The sequence below is a fragment of the Triticum dicoccoides genome, chromosome 2A (genome assembly GCF_002162155.2).
Source record: "Triticum dicoccoides isolate Atlit2015 ecotype Zavitan chromosome 2A, WEW_v2.0, whole genome shotgun sequence".
NCBI lineage: Eukaryota > Viridiplantae > Streptophyta > Magnoliopsida > Poales > Poaceae > Triticum > Triticum dicoccoides.
Genome location: NC_041382.1, coordinates 419,972,765 through 419,991,459, shown reverse-complemented (window position 1 = coordinate 419,991,459; position 18,695 = coordinate 419,972,765).

The window sequence follows — 18,695 nt, the reverse complement described above, 5'->3', positions numbered from 1 at the left end:
CTCGTACTTCACTTATATTAGTTTGAGAGTCTTTAGAACAACATGGTAATTTGCTTTGGTTATAAAATTAGTCCTAATATGATAAGCATCCAAGAAGGATATAATAAAAACTTTCATATAAAATGCATTGAATACTATGAGAAGTTTGATTCCTTATGATTGTTTTGAGATATGAAGATGGTGATATTAGGGTCATGCTAGTGATTAGTTGTGAATTTGAGATATACTTGTGTTAAAGTTTGTGAGTCTCGTAGCATGCACGTATGGTGAACCGTTATGTGATGAAGTCGGAGCATGATTTATTTATTGATTGTCTTCCTTATGAGTGGCGGTCGGGAATGAGTGATGGTCTTTTCCTACCAATCTATCCCCCTAGGAGTATGCACGTAGTACTTTGTTTTGATGGCTAATAGATTTTTGCAATAAGTATGTGAGTTCTTTATGACTAATGTCGACTCCACAGATTATACGCACTCTCACTATTTCGCCATTGCTAGCCTCTTTAGTATAACGCAACTTTTGCCGGCACCATAAATCCACCACATATCCTTCCTCAAACCATCCACCATACCTACCTATTATAGCATTTCCATAGCCATTCCGAGATATATTGTGATGCAACTTTCCACCATTCCGTTTATTATGACACGCTCCATCATTGTCGTATTGCTTTGCATGATCATGTAGTTGACATCGTATTTGTGGCAAAGCCACCGTTCATCATTTTCTATACATGTCGCTCTTGATTCATTGCACATCCCGGTACACTGCCAGAGGCATTCACATAGAGTCATATTTTTTTTCTAAGTATCGAGTTGTAATTTTTGAGTTGTAAGTAAATAAAAGTGTGATGATCTTCATTATTAGAGAATTGTCCCATGTGAGGAAAGGATGGAGACTATGATTCCCCCACCAGTTGGGATGAGACTCCAGACGAAAAGTAAAAAATAAATAAAAGAGGCCAAAAAATGAGAGAAGGCCCAACAAAAAAATGAGAGAAAAGAGAGAAGGGACAATGTTACTATCCTTTTGCCACACTTGTGCTTCAAAGTAGCACCATGATCTTCATGATAGAGAGTCTCCTATGATATCACTTCCATATACTAGTGGGAATTTTCGTTATAGAACTTGGCTTGTATATTCCAATGATGGGCTTCCTCAAAATGCCCTAGGTCTTCGTGAGCAAGCGAGTTGGATGCACACCAACTTTGTTTCTTTTTGAGCTTTCATAAACTTATAGCTCTAGTGCAACCATTGCATGGCAATCCCTACTCACTCACATTGATATATATTAATGGGCATCTCCATAGCCTGTTGATACGCCTAGTTGATGTGAGACTATCTCCTTCTTTTTATCTTCTCCACAACCCTTGTCTATTCCACCCATAGTGCTATGTCCATGGCTCACGCTCATGTATTGCGTGAAAGTTGAAAAAGTTTGAGAACATCAAAAGTATGAAACAATTGCTTGGCTTGTCATCGGGGTTGTGCATGATTTGAATATTTTGTGCGACGAAGATGGAGCATAGCCAGACTATATGATTTTGTAGGGATATGCTTTCTTTGGCCATGTTATTTTGAGAAGACATAATTATTTGTTAGTATGCTTGAAGTATTATTGTTTTATGTCAATATTAAAATTTTGTTTTGAATCTGACGGATCTGAACATTCATGCCACAATAAAGAGAATTACATGGATAAATATGTTAGGTAGCATTCCACATCAAAAATTCTGTTTTTACCGTTTACCTAATCGAGGACGAGCATGAATTAAGCTTGGGGATGCTTGATACATCTCCAAGGTATCTATATTTTTTGATTGTTTCATGCTATTATATTATCTGCTTTGGATGTTTGATAGGCATTAATATGCTATTTCATATGATTTTTAGGACTAACCTATTAACCTAGAGCCCAGTGCCAGTTTCTATTTTTTCCGAGTTTTAAGTTTCGCAGAAAAGGAATACCAAACGGAGTCCAAACGGAATAAAACTTTCACGATGATTTTTCTTGGACCAAAAGACACCCATGAGACTTGGAGTGCAAGTCAGAAGAGACACAAGGCGGCCACAAGGGTGGAGGGTGCACCCAGGGGGTAGGGCGTGCCTCCAACCTTGTGGGCCCCACGGTGACCTCTTGACCTAGATCTTCCTCCTATATATACTCATATACCCTGAAAACTTCCAAGGGAGCCATGAAACCACTTTTCCACTGCCGCAACCTTCTGTACCCGTGAGATCCCATCTTGGGGCCTTTTTCGGCGTCCTGCCAGAGGGGGATTCGATCACGGAGGGCTTCTACATCAACACCATTGCCTCTCCGATGAAGCGTGAGTAGTTTCCCACAGACCTACGGGTCCATAGCTAGTAGCTAGATGGCTTCTTCTCTCTCTTTAATTCTCAATACCATGTTCTCCTCGATGTTCTTGGAGATCTATTCGATGTAATACTCTTTTGTGGTGTGACCGATGAATTGTGGATTTATGATCAACTTAACTATGAATATTATTTGAATCTCCTCTGAATTATTTTATGCATGATTTGATATCTTTGCAAGTCTCTTTGAACTATAGATTTGGTTTGGCCAACTAGATTGGTTTTCCTTGCAATGGGAGAAGTGCTTAGCTTTGGGTTCAATCTTGCGGTGCTCGATCCTAGTGACAGAAGGGGAACCGACATGTATTGTATGGTTTCCATCGAGGATAACAAGATGGGGTTTTCATCATACTGCTTGAGTTTATTCCGCTACATCATGTCATCTTACTTAATGCGTTACTATGTTCTTATGAACTTAATACTCTAGATCCAGGCAGGAGTCGGTCGATGTGTGGTGTAATAGTAGTAGATGCAAAATCATTTCGGTCTACTTGACACGGACGTGGTGGCTATATTCATGATAATTGCCTTAGATATCATCATAAACTTGCGCTTTTTCTATCGATTGCTCGATAGTAATTTGTTCACCCACCATAATAATTTCTATCTTGAGAGAAGCCTCTAGTGAAAGCTATGGCCCCCGGGTCTATTTTCCATCATATAAGTTTCCGATCTAAAATTCCAAGTTTCCTATTTACTTCCTTTGCAATCTTTTACTTTCCATTCCATAAACCAAAAATACCAAAAATATTACTTTACCGTTTATCCATCCCTATCAGATCTCACGTGCAAATAACCGTGAAGGGATTGACAACCCCTTTATCACATTGGGTGCAAGTTGGTGTTTGTTTGTGCAGGTATTTGGTGGCTTGTGCATTATCTCCTAGTTGATTGATACCTTGGTTCTCAAAACTGAGGGAAATACTTACTCTACTTTGTTGCATCACCCTTTCCTCTTCAAGGGAAAAACCAACGCAAGCTTAAGAGGTAGCAAGCCGTCGAAGTACATGGTCCAGTTGGATTATGAACTATACTCTCTGGGGAGCTCGACTTCCGTCCACTCAGCAACGAAGTCGGCCGGTACTTGAGATTTAATAGCTCGACGTGGTTTATATGTTATTTCGAATGGTAAGAGCTCAATGGCCCATTTGGCTATGCGGCCGGTGGCATCCCTGTTATTTATAATGTCATTGAGTGGTACTTCGGATGCCACCATTATCGAACACTCTTCAAAGTAGTGCTGGAGTTTTCGGGATGCAATAAAGACCGCGTAAGCTATCTTTTGGTAGTGAGGGTATCAGGATTTACATGGTGTAAGGACCTCCAATACATAATACACTTGTTTCTATATGAGGAATTTATGCCCCTCTTCCCCTCGCACGATGACGAGTACGGCTCTCACTACCTGGTGAGCTGTGGATATATAAAGCAACATAGGCTCGCCAACTCTTGGGGCAGCTAGGATTGGGTTGCCTTCTAGTAAAGCTTTTATTTCTTCCAATCCGACTGTAGCCGCATCCGTCCACTCGAAGTTGTCGGTGCGTCGAAGCAGTCTGTACAATGGTAATGCCTTTTCTCCCAATCTGGAGATGAAGCGGCTCAGCGCTGCCATGCACCCCACTAGGTTTTGGACTCGCTTTAAGTCTGTTGGTATGGCGAGTTGTGACAAGGCTCGAATTTTGGCTGGGTTTGCTTCAATTCCCCTATTGGAGACAATGAACCCTAGTAGCTTTCCGGCTGGGATGCCGAAAACGCATTTCTCCAGATTGAGCCGTATGTCATATGTTTGGAGGTTGTCAAATGTGAGGCGGAGATCGTCCACCAATGACTCAACGTGTTTAGTCTTGATGACTGTCGGCGTTCTGGGAATGGGGGTCCCCAGACTTGCCTGCCTGCGACCCATGGCGTGGCTGTGCTGGCAGGCCTGTACGACCCATCTTCATCAACAAGGAACCAAGACCCTCACGAGGGGCCAAGCCTCGCGAGGTGAACGACGCAAGACCTCCTCGGGAGCGGCCTCACCAGGCTGCCTCGCGAGGAGCGAAGATATCAAGGCGGGGCGAACCTCGCGAGGCTCTCATGACGTGAGCCGTGACGATCGACACCAGGCAGGCGCCAGCGTGCACAGTGTCCTTGCTTCCTCTTTTGTGCTAAGGGGGGAAGCGTAGACGCGGAGTACCGAGGCATCAAGCAAAGGTTTCTATATTGGTGCAACGAGACCAAGACCCGCAGGACGGCAGGACGGAGGTCACCATGGAGCCCAAGACGGCGTCATCACCAGAACCTTTGGCTGGCGAAGACCACCTTTTGTCAGGATAGCTCGTACTAGCTGTCCTCTTTCAAATTGCTGCCATTGTTGGCTCCCTTCTCGCTCAATATTTTGGGAAGAGGACCAAGGCCTCTATAAATAGAACTAGCCACCATAAAGAGAAGGGACCGGATGGAGAGCCAACTCTTAGCCACACCTAACACAAGAACACCTCAACCTCAAGAGGCTGTTCTTCCCCTTGTATTGTTCATCATCAGCCCAAGAGGCAATCCACCACCACCACACTGGAGTAGGGTATTACACCACAACGGTGACCAGTATAAATCTTGTATCTTTGTGTTGCGAGTGCGTCGAGTTTTTCCGCGAGACCTTAGCGAGCTAGGGCGTAGATCGGTAGAAGGGAAAGAACTTCGCGTGCACCCCAGTGTTCGAACCTTAAGGGTCTACCGGAACCCCAGATCCGACATCTAGCGCGCCAGGTAGCGGTGCGCCGTAGCTCCTCTCCACCAGCCTACGCTTTGCGCCACCGCACTTCGCCCCCATGGGAGGTGCCCCGCCACCAGCTCCAACGGCCGGTGCCGACAATGGGGCCAGGGGGCTCCGAGCCCTGGCCCCCGCCCTGCGGCAGGTGTGATGGCCACCCAAATTCAGGCCGGAGATGCCATCGTGCTACGACGGCGCGACATACCCGACGGTTTCCTGTTGGCATATGAGGAGGCTGTCCTTGAGGCCGGGGCGACGACAAGGTCATGGCCAACTAGCTCCCCATGGCCCTCGCCCGCGAGCCACGCGCCTGGCTGCTCAACCTCCCCGGATCCACGGTGGCATCCTAGGGGGAACTCCGCGACCTCTTCACTGCTCGCTACGCGGTACCGGCGCACCACGCAGTTGCGGCCCTGCTGGGCGGCTCCCAAGCACCACCTTCAGATCGCTACGTCAAGCCGTTCCTCTGTCAAATCGGTGCCGCTTCCAAGTGCCCGAGGGCTCCGCCGGGCTGGGCTGCGCCGGAGGCTGACCTCACCTTCAGCTCAGAGGACCACCCCGGCTCCACCGCCGGCTCGGGCATGCTCCCAATGCTCTGCACGCCCACCATCTGCAACGTGGCTGTTACCAAGACCCTCATCGACGGTGGTGACGGCCTCAATTTGCTCTCCGTGGAGGCCTTCAGCCTTCTTCACGTGCCACTCGAGCGGCTCAGCTTCAGCAAGCCTTTCTCAGGAGTTGGTGGTGGCACTGCCTGCTCTCTGGGACAGATCCGCCTTCCCGTCACCTTCGACACGTGTGACAACTACCGCACCGAGCTGATCAAGTTCGACATCGCCTGCATCAGCCTCCCGTACAACGCCGTTCTCGGGTATCCGGCTCTGGCCTAGTTCATGGCAGCGACTCATCCGGCCTACAATCTCATGAAGATGCCTGGGAGCAAGGGTGTCCTCACTGTCAAAGGGGATGCCAAGGAGGCCCTGGCGGCGCTCAAGCTCGCCTTCAAAAACGCCGCGATGGCGCAGCCTGCTGACGCGGGCACCTCCGAGCCCAAGAGAGACGTACCGACCAAGTAGAAGCAGTTGTTCACACTAGACAAGGCGGAAACCAAGCAGGTGCTAGTCAATGAGGATGGGCCTCCAAGAGCCACCTTTGCCATAGGTGCCGGCCTCGACCAAGGTCAAGAGGTAGCATTGGTGAAGTTCTTGCGCGCAAACAAGGATATATTCGCGTGGGAGCCCACTCAGCTGGTAGGAGTCCCGAGGGAGGTGATTCAATATCATCTAAGCATATGCCCCAATGTACGCCCTGTGAAGCAGCGGGCAAGACGACAGTCCACTGAGAAGTAGGCCTTCATTGTCCAAGAGACCCGCAAGCTAGAGGTGGCGGGTGCCATTCGCGAGGTTCGGTATCCTGAATGGCTGGCGAACCTGGTCGTAGTACCGAAGAAAGGCGGGAAGGAACGGATGTGCGTCGACTTCACCAACCTTAACAAGGCTTGCCCCCAAGACCTGTTCCTGCTCCTACGCATCGATCAGATCGTCGACTCCACCGCCGAGTGCGACCTGCTGTGCTTCCTGGATGCATTCTCGGGATATCACCAGATCAAGATGGTAGTAGAAGATGTGGAGAAGACAGCCTTCCTGACTCCGTGTGGGGTGTACTGCTACACCTGCATGCCTTTTGGATTGCGCAACATGGGCGCAACCTTTCAGCGACTGATGCACATCGCCCTAGGGCGGCAGCTCGGGAGAAACACAGAGGCCTACGTCGACGACATTGTGGTGAAGTATCGGGAAGCAAGGACCTTGATTCAAGACCTGGAGGAGACCTTCACGAGCCTGCGCCAAGTGAACTTGCGGCTTAACCCAGAGAAGTGTGTGTTTGGCGTCCCTTCCAGCAAGCTGCTGGGCTTCCTCGTGTCCAACAGAGGGATCGAGGCGGATACGGAGAAGATAAAGGCCATCAAGGACATGAGCCCGCCACGGACCCTTAGGGAGATGCAGAAGCTGGCTGGACGGGTAACTGCGTTGGGACACTTCATCTCCAAGCTAGGGGAACGCGCCCTTCCCTTCTTCAAGCTGATGACGAAGAAGGGCCCATTCGAGTGGACCCAGGAGGCCGACCGAGCTTTTCAAGACCTCAAGAGATACCTGAGCAGCCCTCCAGTGATGGTAGCGCCACGACCCCGCGAACACCTAGTACTCTACCTCGCTGCTACCCCGTACTCCGCCAGCGCAGCACTGGTGGCGGTTCGGGAGGGACACAAAACTAAGGGCGCGCTGCGCCGGGCTACAACTGAAGCAATACAGGATCAGGAAGGTACCGCAGGAGCCATGGCGGCGCCGACGGAAGACCGAGCCCAGCAGGACGACGCTGCCAAAACTCCCGCAAACAATCAGGCGTCAAAAGCCCCGTCACCTCACAAGGCATCTCAACTCCCGCAAGACACGAGCCCAGACACCGCGTCAGCCCTTGTCGAACACCTGGTGTATTTTGTCAGAACCGTGCTGCGGGATATTAGGGCACGATATCCGATGCCCTAGAAGCTTCTACTCGCACTCTTGGTGGCCTCGCGCAAGCTGCGACACTACTTCCAGGGGCACCCCATCAAGGTGTTCTCGGCCTACCCATTGGAGAGGGTGCTAAGGAGCCCCAATTCTGCTGGAAGGGTCGCCAGGTGGAACATCAAGCTGCAAGCATTCCAGTTAGAGTTCAGCACTACCAGGGTCATCAAGGGAGCTGCACTCGCTGATTTTGTGGCAGAATGGACGGATGTCTCAACACTTTAAGTAGGTGAAGACCGGTCTACCTCGCCGGGAAGTGAGGCACCAGACGGCTGGGTCATGTACTTCGGTGGTCCCTTCGCGCACCAGGGCGAGGGGGCTGGAGCAGTACTCATCTCGCCCACTCAGGATAAGCTCTACTACGCCGTGCAGCTCTGCTTTCAGTAGGGCGAGAAGGTCTCCAACAACATCACGGAATACGAAGGCCTCATAGCTGGCCTGAAGGCCGCGGCAGCTCTGGGGTGAAGCGCCTTACCGTTAGAGGTGACTCTCAGCTCCTTGTCAACTTCTCCAACAAAGTATACGAGCCGAAGGACGAGCATATGGAGGCATACCTCACGGAGGTGCGCAAGATGGAGAAGCAGTTCTTGGGCCTGGAGCTGAAGCACGTGCCCCGGGGCACCAACAAGGAAGCCGACGACATAGCTAAGAGAGCCTCCAAGCGGCAGCCACAAGAGCTCGGTGTCTTTGAGGAACAGCTCTTCAAGCCATCGGCGACACCACCACTTTCAAGCACAGCTCAGCCTCGGGAGGAGCTCCCACAGCCTCCTGCCACAGGGTCCCCGGCCTGTGGCCCGACCTCAGGAGTTCGCTTGCTCTTGGTCCTCGAACCTCAGGACGGATGCTAGACCAAGGAATTCAAGGAATATCTGATGCAGGGGGTGCTGCCAGAAAAGGAGGAAGATGCAGAGCATGTGGTTCGGCAAGCCACGACGTATTGCATCCAGGATGGTGAGTTATACAGGAAGCGGCCGAATGACGTTTCCCTGCGCTGCATTTCCAGGGACCAGGGGAAGGAGCTGCTAACTGACATACACGGTGGGGACTGCGGGCACGACTCGTCATCATGGACCCTCGTCGGCAAGGTATTCCGCAGCGGGTTCTACTGGTCCGTTGTGCTCAACGACGCAACTGAGCTGGTGAAGTCCTGTGAAGCCTGCCAGTTCCATGCCAAGCAAATTCATCAGCCGACTTAGGGCCTCTAGACCATTCCGCTCACGTGGCCGTTCACGGTCTAGGGGCTGGACATCTTGGGCCCGTTCCCTCGAGCGCCTGGGGGCTACCGCTACCTCTATGTCGCCATCGACAAGTTCACCAAATGGGCGGAAGTGGAAGCCGTCCGTACCATCCCAGCTGGCTCCGCTGTCAAGTTCATCAAGGGCCTCGTGAGCCGCTTCGGGGTCCCTAACTGCATCATCACAGATTACGGCTCGTAGTTCACTAGTAACCTCTTCAAAACCTACTATGCTAACCTTGGAACGCAGATCTGCTACGCTTCGGTGGCGCACCCCAGGAGCAATGGTCAGGCCAAGCGCACCAACGTGGAGGTCCTGAGGGGCCTCAAGACCAGGACCTTCAAGAAGAAGCTCGAGGCCTGTGGCCGGGGCTGGCACGACGAGCTCCAGTCCGTGGTATGGTCTATCCGCACCACCGCCACCAAACCAACGGGCGAGACCCCATTCTTGTCTATGGAGCTGAAGCAGTCCTTCCTCACGAGGTTAAGCATCACTCCACATGGGTCCTGGCGTTCGATGAAACGCAACAGGACGCCACGCGAGGGATGGACCTCATGCTGGGGGGGGGGGAACGTTGTCGCGAAGCTGCACTGAGGGCGGCAAGGTACCAGCAGGCGCTACGGTGATACCACTGCCACAACATCCGCTCCAGGGCGCTCGAGGTGGGCGACCTCGTCCTGAGGCGGGTCCTCTCCAGGGAAGGGCTGCATAAGCTTTCTCCCGTGTGGGAGGGCCCGTTCAGGGTCGTCCATGTCTCCAGGCCTGGGGCCGCGTGCCTGGAGACGCAGCATGGGATGCCTATCCAGAACGTTTGGAACATCCAGCACCACCGGAGGTTCTACCCATGAAGCAAGGCCCAGAGCCTGTGAAGAAAGTCCTAGAGCCTGTGAAGAAGGCCCAGAGCCTGTGAAGAAGGCCCGGTGCCTGTGAAGAAGGCCCCGAGCCTGTGAAGAATCGCCGCCCGTGACACTCTCACGTAATAATGTGTGGGGCTATACATGCCCCGGAGTCTCAGGAGTGCCGGCCTCAGTCCCTGGGGCTCCCTCCCACGCCTAGTGGCAGCACTTAGCTCCGCGCTGGTGAGAAGACTTGAAGACTAGATTAGGTACCGGACGTAGCTTTTCATTTGCTTTCCGCAGTTGGCTTGCTTTTTCTTAATCGAAGTTCGCCTTTGGTGTTACTTGCTGATTCGATTCCCTCGCCTCTTACCGCATTTTCTGGTTCTGGTTCGCTCATGTTCTCTCTCTCGTATACCTCGCGAGGGGGCTAGGCAGGTGCCCTCGCGAGCGTTTTTCTTCTCCCTGCCTTCTCGCGAGCCACCCTCGTTCGATCCCGAAAGCTGGCGCATCTCTCCTAATCTGTGCCCCACAGGTACCGCGATACAAGGTGCCAGGTCAAGGCTTGGGTGAGCGACAAACCTCCTGGCAAAACTCCCTAACAAATTCTTTTGCAGTTCCTGAGCAATCGCGGACCACAAGGTCAAGATGGACATGAGGAAATAAACGCCTCGCAAGGAGGAGGGCGCCCCGAATGCACAAGGCTAAGTTATGTTGGTGCAAAATAGCCACACAACACTGAAACAACACGCGTAGCATAATGGATAATAAGTTATGGTTCAATACACGCCCCTCCGGGCCCATGCTGGTTTCGTTTCGATGCTGGAAGGAAAAGGGGAACATAACAAAAGCGGCGCTCGCCCCTGCAGCAACCGACAGGGGCAGGGCCTCGGTGACGTCCCGGGCCTAGTCGAACACATCCTCGCACTTCACCAGTGCATGGCGACGAGATGACCCGCTTCCACCTTCAAAGCGGGAGTAGCAGCGTGGCAGCTGATCAGGGCCACCGCTGCTGGAACTGTCACCGAGGGAGGAGCCACCATATCTAGATGAGGCGCGGCCGGCGGGTTCGTCCTCCTCCTCGTCCCGACCATCGCCATGGCCGAGCATCTCCTCGCCGTCGTTCACCTCAGGGCAACATCCGGCGCGGCGACCATCTTCCCCAAACACCGTCACGAAGAGGGTCGCATCGCCGTCGAACTTGAAGTGGAGGGTGCACCGCCCGCCCAGGCCGCGCGCACGGGCGAACGTCTACCAACCGCAGGCCAAAGCAATGTTGCCCGCGGCGGAGACCTCGACCGTGACCCAAGAAGCTCGGCTGCAGCAACCGTCTGCCTACAGCCAGAGCCCGCCTGGACCGGAGGTCGGCAGCTCATCGGCAAAGAAGAGGGGGAGCTGGAGCTAGCAGCTGGCCGAATTCTCTGACCAGAGAACGAACTCCGGCAGCACCTCCGACGCATGGAACCACGTCCGTGGAGGTCGCGCAACCACGGTGCATCTCCTCTTATCGACAGAACTGCCGCGACCAGAGCGACTCCTGCCGCGCACTGCGGCGTTACCCTGGGAGCCGGGGGCCACAGCGAGGGTCGTGGCATACTTGCCGGGATGGCCACGTCCTCGCTTGGGTGCCGAGGAGCCGGGTCCCTCCCGAGGGGCCTTGCCCTTCTCCGCGGCGGAGAACCTCTTCGGCGGCGCCATCACTGCTAGCGGTGGAGCAAGGAGGAAGAAGCAAGTGAACCAAGATGACATCTCTCTGTGATGCATTTCCAAAGAGCAGGGGTCCAAGCTGCTGGCCGACATCCACATCGGGGACCGCGGGCATCAATCCTCGCCACGCACCCTCGTGGGCAAGGCGTTCCTTAGCGGGTTCTACTAGCCCAAAGTGCTCAACAACGCCGCCGAGCTCGTGAGGTCCTACGAGGCATGTCAGTTCCATGCCAAACAGATCCACCAACCTGCTCAGGGCCTCTAGGCCATCCCACTCTCATGGCCGTTCATAGTTTGGGGGTTGGATATCTTGGGCCCTTTTCCCCGAGCAGCTGGAGGCTACCGCTACCTCTACCTCGCCATCGACAAATTCACCAAATGGGCGAAGGTGGAGCCTGTGCGCACCATCCCGACTAGTTCGATCGTCAAATTCATCAAGGGCCTCGTGAGCCGCTTTGGGGTCCCCAACCATATCATCACTAACAATGGCTCTTAGTTCACGAGCACCCTTTTCAAAACCTATTGTGCTAACCTTGAAACACAAATATGCTACGCTTCAGTGGCGCACCCACATAGCAACGACTAGGCTGAGCGCGCCAAAACGGGGGTCCTAAGGGGCCTCAAGGCAAGGATCTTCAAGAAGAAACTCGAGGCATGCGGCAGGGGCTGGCTCGACGAGCTCCAGTCCATGTTGTGGTCCATCCGCACCACCATGACCAAGCCCATGGGCGAGACCCTGTTCTTCCTCGTCTACGGGGCTGAGGCAGTCCTCCCTCATGAGGTCAAACATCGCTCCCCACAGGTCTTGGCGTTTGACGAGGCATGCCAGGGTGCCTCATGGGGGATATACCTCGTGCTAGGGGAGGAGCGCCACCGCCAAGCCACGCTGTCGGATTCGGGGCTCCGCAGACCGAAGAAAGGTTCAAACTCAGGGGCGTGTGCGAAGAACTCAATCTCCCTAGCCTACCAACTTGATGCTTTCGCGGCCTAGCTCGACGAGCGGGAAAGGAAAGGGACATGCCAGTTTACCCAGGTTCGAGCCACCTTGCGGTGTAGTACCCTACTCCTGCTTGGTGGTGGATTAGCCTCGCGGTGGGCTGGGGATGAACTAGTATAGAGGAAGAACTACCTCAGGAGGTATGTTCTTGTGTTCGTGCGAGCTGGTGTGGGTTTGAATCGGATTGCCCCCCTCCTGTGGTGCCGGCTAACCTATATTTATAGTGTCCTTGGTCCTGTTCCCCCAAAATATAGGCGGGAAGGGATTCCACAACGACCCAGTTTGAAGGGAGACAAATAGTGCATCTTATCATGACGAAAGGTGGTCTTTGCCTACAAAGCTTCTGGTTGTGACGTCATGGTGGGCTCGGCGATGACCTCCGTCTTGCCGTCCTGGCGGTCTTGGTCTTGTAGCATGGTAATGGAAACCTTTGGCTCATTCCTCGGGACTCCGCGCCTGTGCTTGCCTCCTTAGCAGCAAAGGGGAAACCTGCTGTACTGCGCCCGCCTGGCCGTGGTTGTCATGGCTTACGTCATCCGGAACTCATGAGATGGCTGCTTGCATAGGAATCTCCGCTCCTCAGGAGCCAGCCTAGGGAGGCCGCTCCCTCTAGAGGTCTTGGAGCTGTCCGCCTTGCGAGGCTTGGCCCCTCACGAGGGTCTTGTGTTGTTGATGCTGAAGATGGGCCGTACCAAGCCATTGATGGAGTCACGCCATGGGCTGCAGGCAGGCAAGTCTGGGTGCCCTGGTTCCCAGAACGCCAACAGTAGCCCTCGGTCCCCTGGCGCGCTCTGACTTGGCATCGAGGCGAAGCCAAAGGGAAAGGGTGAAGCGCCGTAGGCCCCAATCGCCTGCGGACCCGGTCGACACGTGGCGCTTGATGGGACGTGGGCACCTCCACTTCCGCACGCTGCCTCGGCAACCATTCGACTTGACAACAGCCTGCTGCATGCAAAAAAGATCATCATTACTGGGGATCGTGGGAGGCCAGCGGTTGGCCTCCCTCTGGCTTTAAATGAAGGGGGGAGCCCCTGCCCATCTCCGTCTTCTCGCTGCTTGCTCCTCCTTCTACCTTCTTGTCCTTCCATCTCGTTGAAGCATCCTTGGCTCCGGTGAGGAGGTTTTCCGCGACAGAGAAAGGGAAGGCCCCTCGGGTGGAGCTTGGGCCACTCCCACCGAAGAAGACCCTCGGCTGCTCTCGTGACGCCAACGAGGAGCTAGAGGTGATGTGACCTTGGCATGAATGACCTTCGCCAGGCTTCCCGCTCCCTGTGTATGCCCGCGAGCAGAGCCCCGCGCACAGGGGCAGCGCCCGACACCGCGAGGGACAGGGCCATGGTGGAGGACATGCGGTGGCGGCACAGCCTCCTGGCTCGCGGCCCCATGCCAAAGGCACGGTGTGTGACTTCGTGGTGTGGGCGGCAATGCCGCCGCGCACATGGATCTGGCTCCCGTGGTTCTTCGCAGAGGAGATACTTCCAAGGGGGCTGGTCGAGCTGTGGCTTCAACACACCGGGTGCTGGGACCAAGCTTCTGAAGCGGAGGTCGAGGTCGTCCACTCCGGCGATGTCTTCATGACTCGAGGATGGGGCGAGATTGCGTGTGTCTGCTGCCCGGAGGGATCCCTCGCCATCCACTTCGAATACAATGGGGCTTCGACGCTCTTCTTAATTGTTTTTGGTGAGAACGGTCGGTGCCTGGAATGCTGCCCCGGGAGAGGCGGTCAAGGTGGCGTGGCCACGGGCGTTGAATTCGCCCTTGTCCTTGTCCGCAACTACTCCAACAGCAGCAGCGACTCTCTGGAATCCAGCGACAACGACAGCTACGAGCTGCCTAGCCGTCGCGCGTGGAACACAATGGCGGCATCGTCTCGGCACCGTCGGCGATGTCGCTGAGGCGGGGGTTCTTTACGGTCCTTTTCTTTTGCTTTCCCTGCACAAAACCATGATGAGCCCCATGGGGGTATGTAAGAAATTGCAATGTTTGTGTTTAGATGTTATTATTCTTGGTTCGGTGTCGTGTTTGTGCTTCTCACCTTGGCATGGTTCCCCCTTTCATCCCCGCATTAGCTTAGTGCTCTACGCCGACATGACCCAGTCCCCAGGCAAGCTTCATCCGTCGCTGGTATGCCAGGTCGCGATGTCATGGTCAAGGCCAGGAGGCGAGTGGCGTGAGGTCTGGTAAGAGCTCCTCAGGCGCGATGCTTAGGAGGTCCCCTTTGGCGCGCAAGCAGCTCCCGAAAGGCTGAAAGGGAAATGTCCTTGCCTAAGTGAGATTGCTTGATATGGAGCACTGATTGTATGGTTCGTGCCATCACGGGTATGTGGTAACTTATCTTGGCGAGTCCATGATGGTTCTTTGGTTGCGAGGGAAAGCTTCTTGTATGAGGTCAAGCTGCGTCTCTCTCCTGATGGCGCTCCCGGGCAGAACTTGTGCCAACTCCCTCTTTCCTGCTCATCTGGGTGCTCTATGTCCTCAGGTCCCGGCGCTCGGGCGAGGCTCAGCCACCGCTGGTTTGCCAGGTCGTGATGCCGTGGTCAAGGCCAGGGGTGAGGGCTTGAGAACCGGTAGGAGCCCCTGAGGTGCAAGCGATTTGCATGAAAAAAGAGTGTGCGACCCTGAGGGGATGTTGTGTCCCGGAGGGATGGGCAACGCCGCTTATGGTCCATGCTCTAGTGGGTTCCTGCGAGTTAGTCGAAATAGAAAACACATGGCGCCGCTGCGCTTGCTATCCTGTCGATGATCTTTCCGCAGGAAGACAAAGGCACTAAAGACTCGGTGAGGTGATGTGCATGGGGCCGGCCGTGAGCTAGAGCTTGGTCTCTTAGGTTTATCAATGCTATAGGGACGGACCCGAGCACATGCGCCGTGCTAGTAGCCCCCGTTGCGGGATGAGCAAGAGGCGGGTTTAGCAACGCATAGAGGCCGCGGGGGTAACTCTATAGATAACAAAATAGAGGGGATAACGACGATAACCATGATAACAAAAACATGCATACCGGTCCAGAATACATAAAATAAAATGGTACGGCCACGGGACTGGCCCGGGCAGCTTGAGGATAGTGTGGCCCGAGGGGCGCCCTCGATTGAACAAACCAAAAAGTCTCACCTGGCACCGTTGCTGAAGAAGTATTGGGTAGCTAAAGACACGTGCCGCATAAGCCGTTCCTCATGAGTCGCCCAGCTCCTGAGCCTTGCGAGGCTCTAGAGGCCCGGGGGACTCGCAAGGGTACGTCACCTCCTTCGTTTGGACTGCCTTGCGCCTAGCCTCGTGAGCCTCCAAGACGGCCTGCAGGTGGCGCTAGTGCGCAACAGCCGCGCTTGGCAGACCGGAAGGCATGCGAATGTAGCTGTGCGGAGGGCCCTCGCACCGGCCAACGTGCAACGTCCAGAAGAGCTCCCGAGACGCGGTTCTGTTGAGCCCTAGGATGTTGACGAAGACGTGCAGCTCGCTGCCGTCACTAGGGGAGGGAGCTGCGCTGGGTGGGGTGAGGCGACGCTCGCCCCGCATGGCTTTCACTTCCTAAAGCTCCTCGATTGATTTGGTGATGAACTCCTGAGCACCCGACGCCTCGCACCCTGTGCTCCTCTCGCGAAAGCGCGCATTGAAGCACACCCCCACATGGTGCCCGGACGCCTCCCTCGCGACGCTGGCCAGGTCGAAGGCCTTCCAGAGGAGAGCCCCTGAGCCCAATCTGAGAGGGGCGCCGGGCGCGCCTTCCTATGCGAGAGGGGAAGGCACCCCATCAGTGGGCGCGAGGCCAGAGGCATGATCGTCGGACGTCCCATCCTCCTGAGATCCTCGGGAGAGCAGCTGCTTCTTCTTCTTGGGGATGACCTCTGGGGGGTAGACGACACCTTCGTCATCTGGGTTCTCGACCGCCGCAACCTGGTAGGCGCGCTCGAGGGAGCAGACTGAAAGTGCGTTATATCGACTAGAGGGGGGGTGAATAGGCGATTTTTATGAAAGTCTTCAAAACATGGAAGTTATGAAGACAAACAGTAGAGATATGCCTATTACTATGCAGCGGAAGTTAGACTACACTAGACAAGCCATGGTGAAGTATCAACAGAGTGAAAGCTAAGTGACAAATAGCTGTAGTGTAATTAGGATCAGGTAGGAAGATACTATGAAGCCAAACAGATCATACACTCACGTTGTGAAGACACAAGATAGAACAGACATGCAATGACTTCACAATGAGTGATCAGTAAGTAAAAGGAAGTGAAGATGAAACCAGTGACTCGTTGAAGACAATGATGTGTTGGACCAGTTCCAGTTGCTGTGACAACTGTACGTCTGGTTGGAGCGGCTAGGTATTTAAACCTTGGACACACAGTCCCGGACACCCAGTCCTGAACACGCAGCTCAGGACACCAAGTCCTCACCGTATTCTCCTTGAGCTAAGGTCACATAGTCCTCGCCCAATCACTCTGGTAAGTCTTCAAGGTAGACTCCCAAACCTTCACAGACTTCGTTCACTGGCAATCCACAATGTCTCTTGGATGCTCTGAACGCGACGCCTAACTGTTTGGGGATGCATAGTCCTCAAGTGTAATAAGTCTTCAGATCACACAAACAAGAAGACTTAAGTGATGCCCAATGTTCTCTGGCTCTGGGTGGTTAGGGCTTTTCTCCTTGCTAGGAATTTTCTCTCAAAGGCTTCGAGGTGGGTTGCTCTCAAACGACAAAAGCCATGCACTGAAATCTGAGCAGCCAACCTTTTATGGTTGTAGGGGGTGGGCTATTTATAGCCACTTGGCAACCCGACCTGATTTGTCCGAAATGACCCTGGGTCACTAAGGAACTGACACGTGTCTCAACGGTCAGATTTCAAACTCTCATGGCAACTTTACTTGGGCTACAAGCAAAGCTGACTTGTCCGGCTCTGGACAAGATTCGCTCTCATTGTCTTCACTCGAAGACATAGGTTTTTGGTTTAGGCATCACTTCAATCATTCTGACTGGTTCTCCTGGACCCCACTTAACAGTACGGTGGTTCCTATGACTCAACACAAAAAGAAAAAGAACTACGAAAGATCTAAGTCTTCGAGCTCCATAGGCTTCATAACGTGTCTTCTTTTGTCATAGTCTTCAATGTGAATATCTTCATATACCACCTTTGGCTTCAATGTCTTCATACATTTTTAGGGGTCATCTCTGGTAGTGAAACCGAATCAATGAGGGACTTCTACTTGTGTTATCCTGCAATTCTCACAAACACATTAGTCCCTCAACTAGGTTTGTCGTCAATACTCCAAAACCAACTAGGGGTGGCACTAGATGCACTTACAATCTCCCCCTTTTTGGTGATTGATGACAAACTAGTTGAAGTTTTCAACGGGGAATATAGTCTGTGAAATTGTAAAGGATAAGGAATTGTCTTCATAAGTTGCAAGGGCTCCCCTTGAAGATGTGCATATAAGTTAATTTGCTTTTGGAATGCAAATGCACATGGCAGGTTGTACTTGTGGAGATCCACTTTAGCTTATGATGACAATCCACTATGCATGTGAAAGTATATGAAGATAATGACATGCATAATGGAAAATGGACGTCTGCAGAATGAGATAAGTGCGAAATTTATCTTCGCAAAACAGGGTGGCAAACAAGTAGCAGACGACCATCGAGTTTTAGTGTTACAACTCAAAGAACCAAATGAAGCAAAAACGAGAGTTGTAAGCACGAAGCAAAATATAGCAAAACATAAAGCACCCGCCCATATGGACCCTCTTGAAGACTATCAACCCATATGCTTCTCCCCCTTTTGTCAGCAAGGACCAAAAAGGTTTGAAGACATAGAGTGTCTATTCGTTCCCAGAAGCAGCAGGGTCGTTGGAGGTGTTTGGCGGTGCAGAAGAGCTTGGAGGTGCTGAAGCAGGTGGCGGTGATGTAGCATCGTCTTCTTCATCAATGATTCTGGCAGTGACTGTGGCAGCAGATGAAGAAAACTCAGAGTCTTCAAGTGATGGTGTGTTTCGCATCACAGTCCTTCTAGGAGGTGTGGTGTCAAACTTGAATCGCTTAGTGAAGCCATCCTCTTCAAGTTCAGCTTCAGTACACATCATTGATAGCCCTTTCCATGTACGATGACAGGTTTCATGAGTGACGAAAGCATTCTTGATGGCAAGATTTCGAAGACGATTAACATCCACCAAGAGGCTTTTCATCTGATGCTTTAGCCAGTCATGATGCCTATCTTGTTTTTGATGAAGGGCCACAAG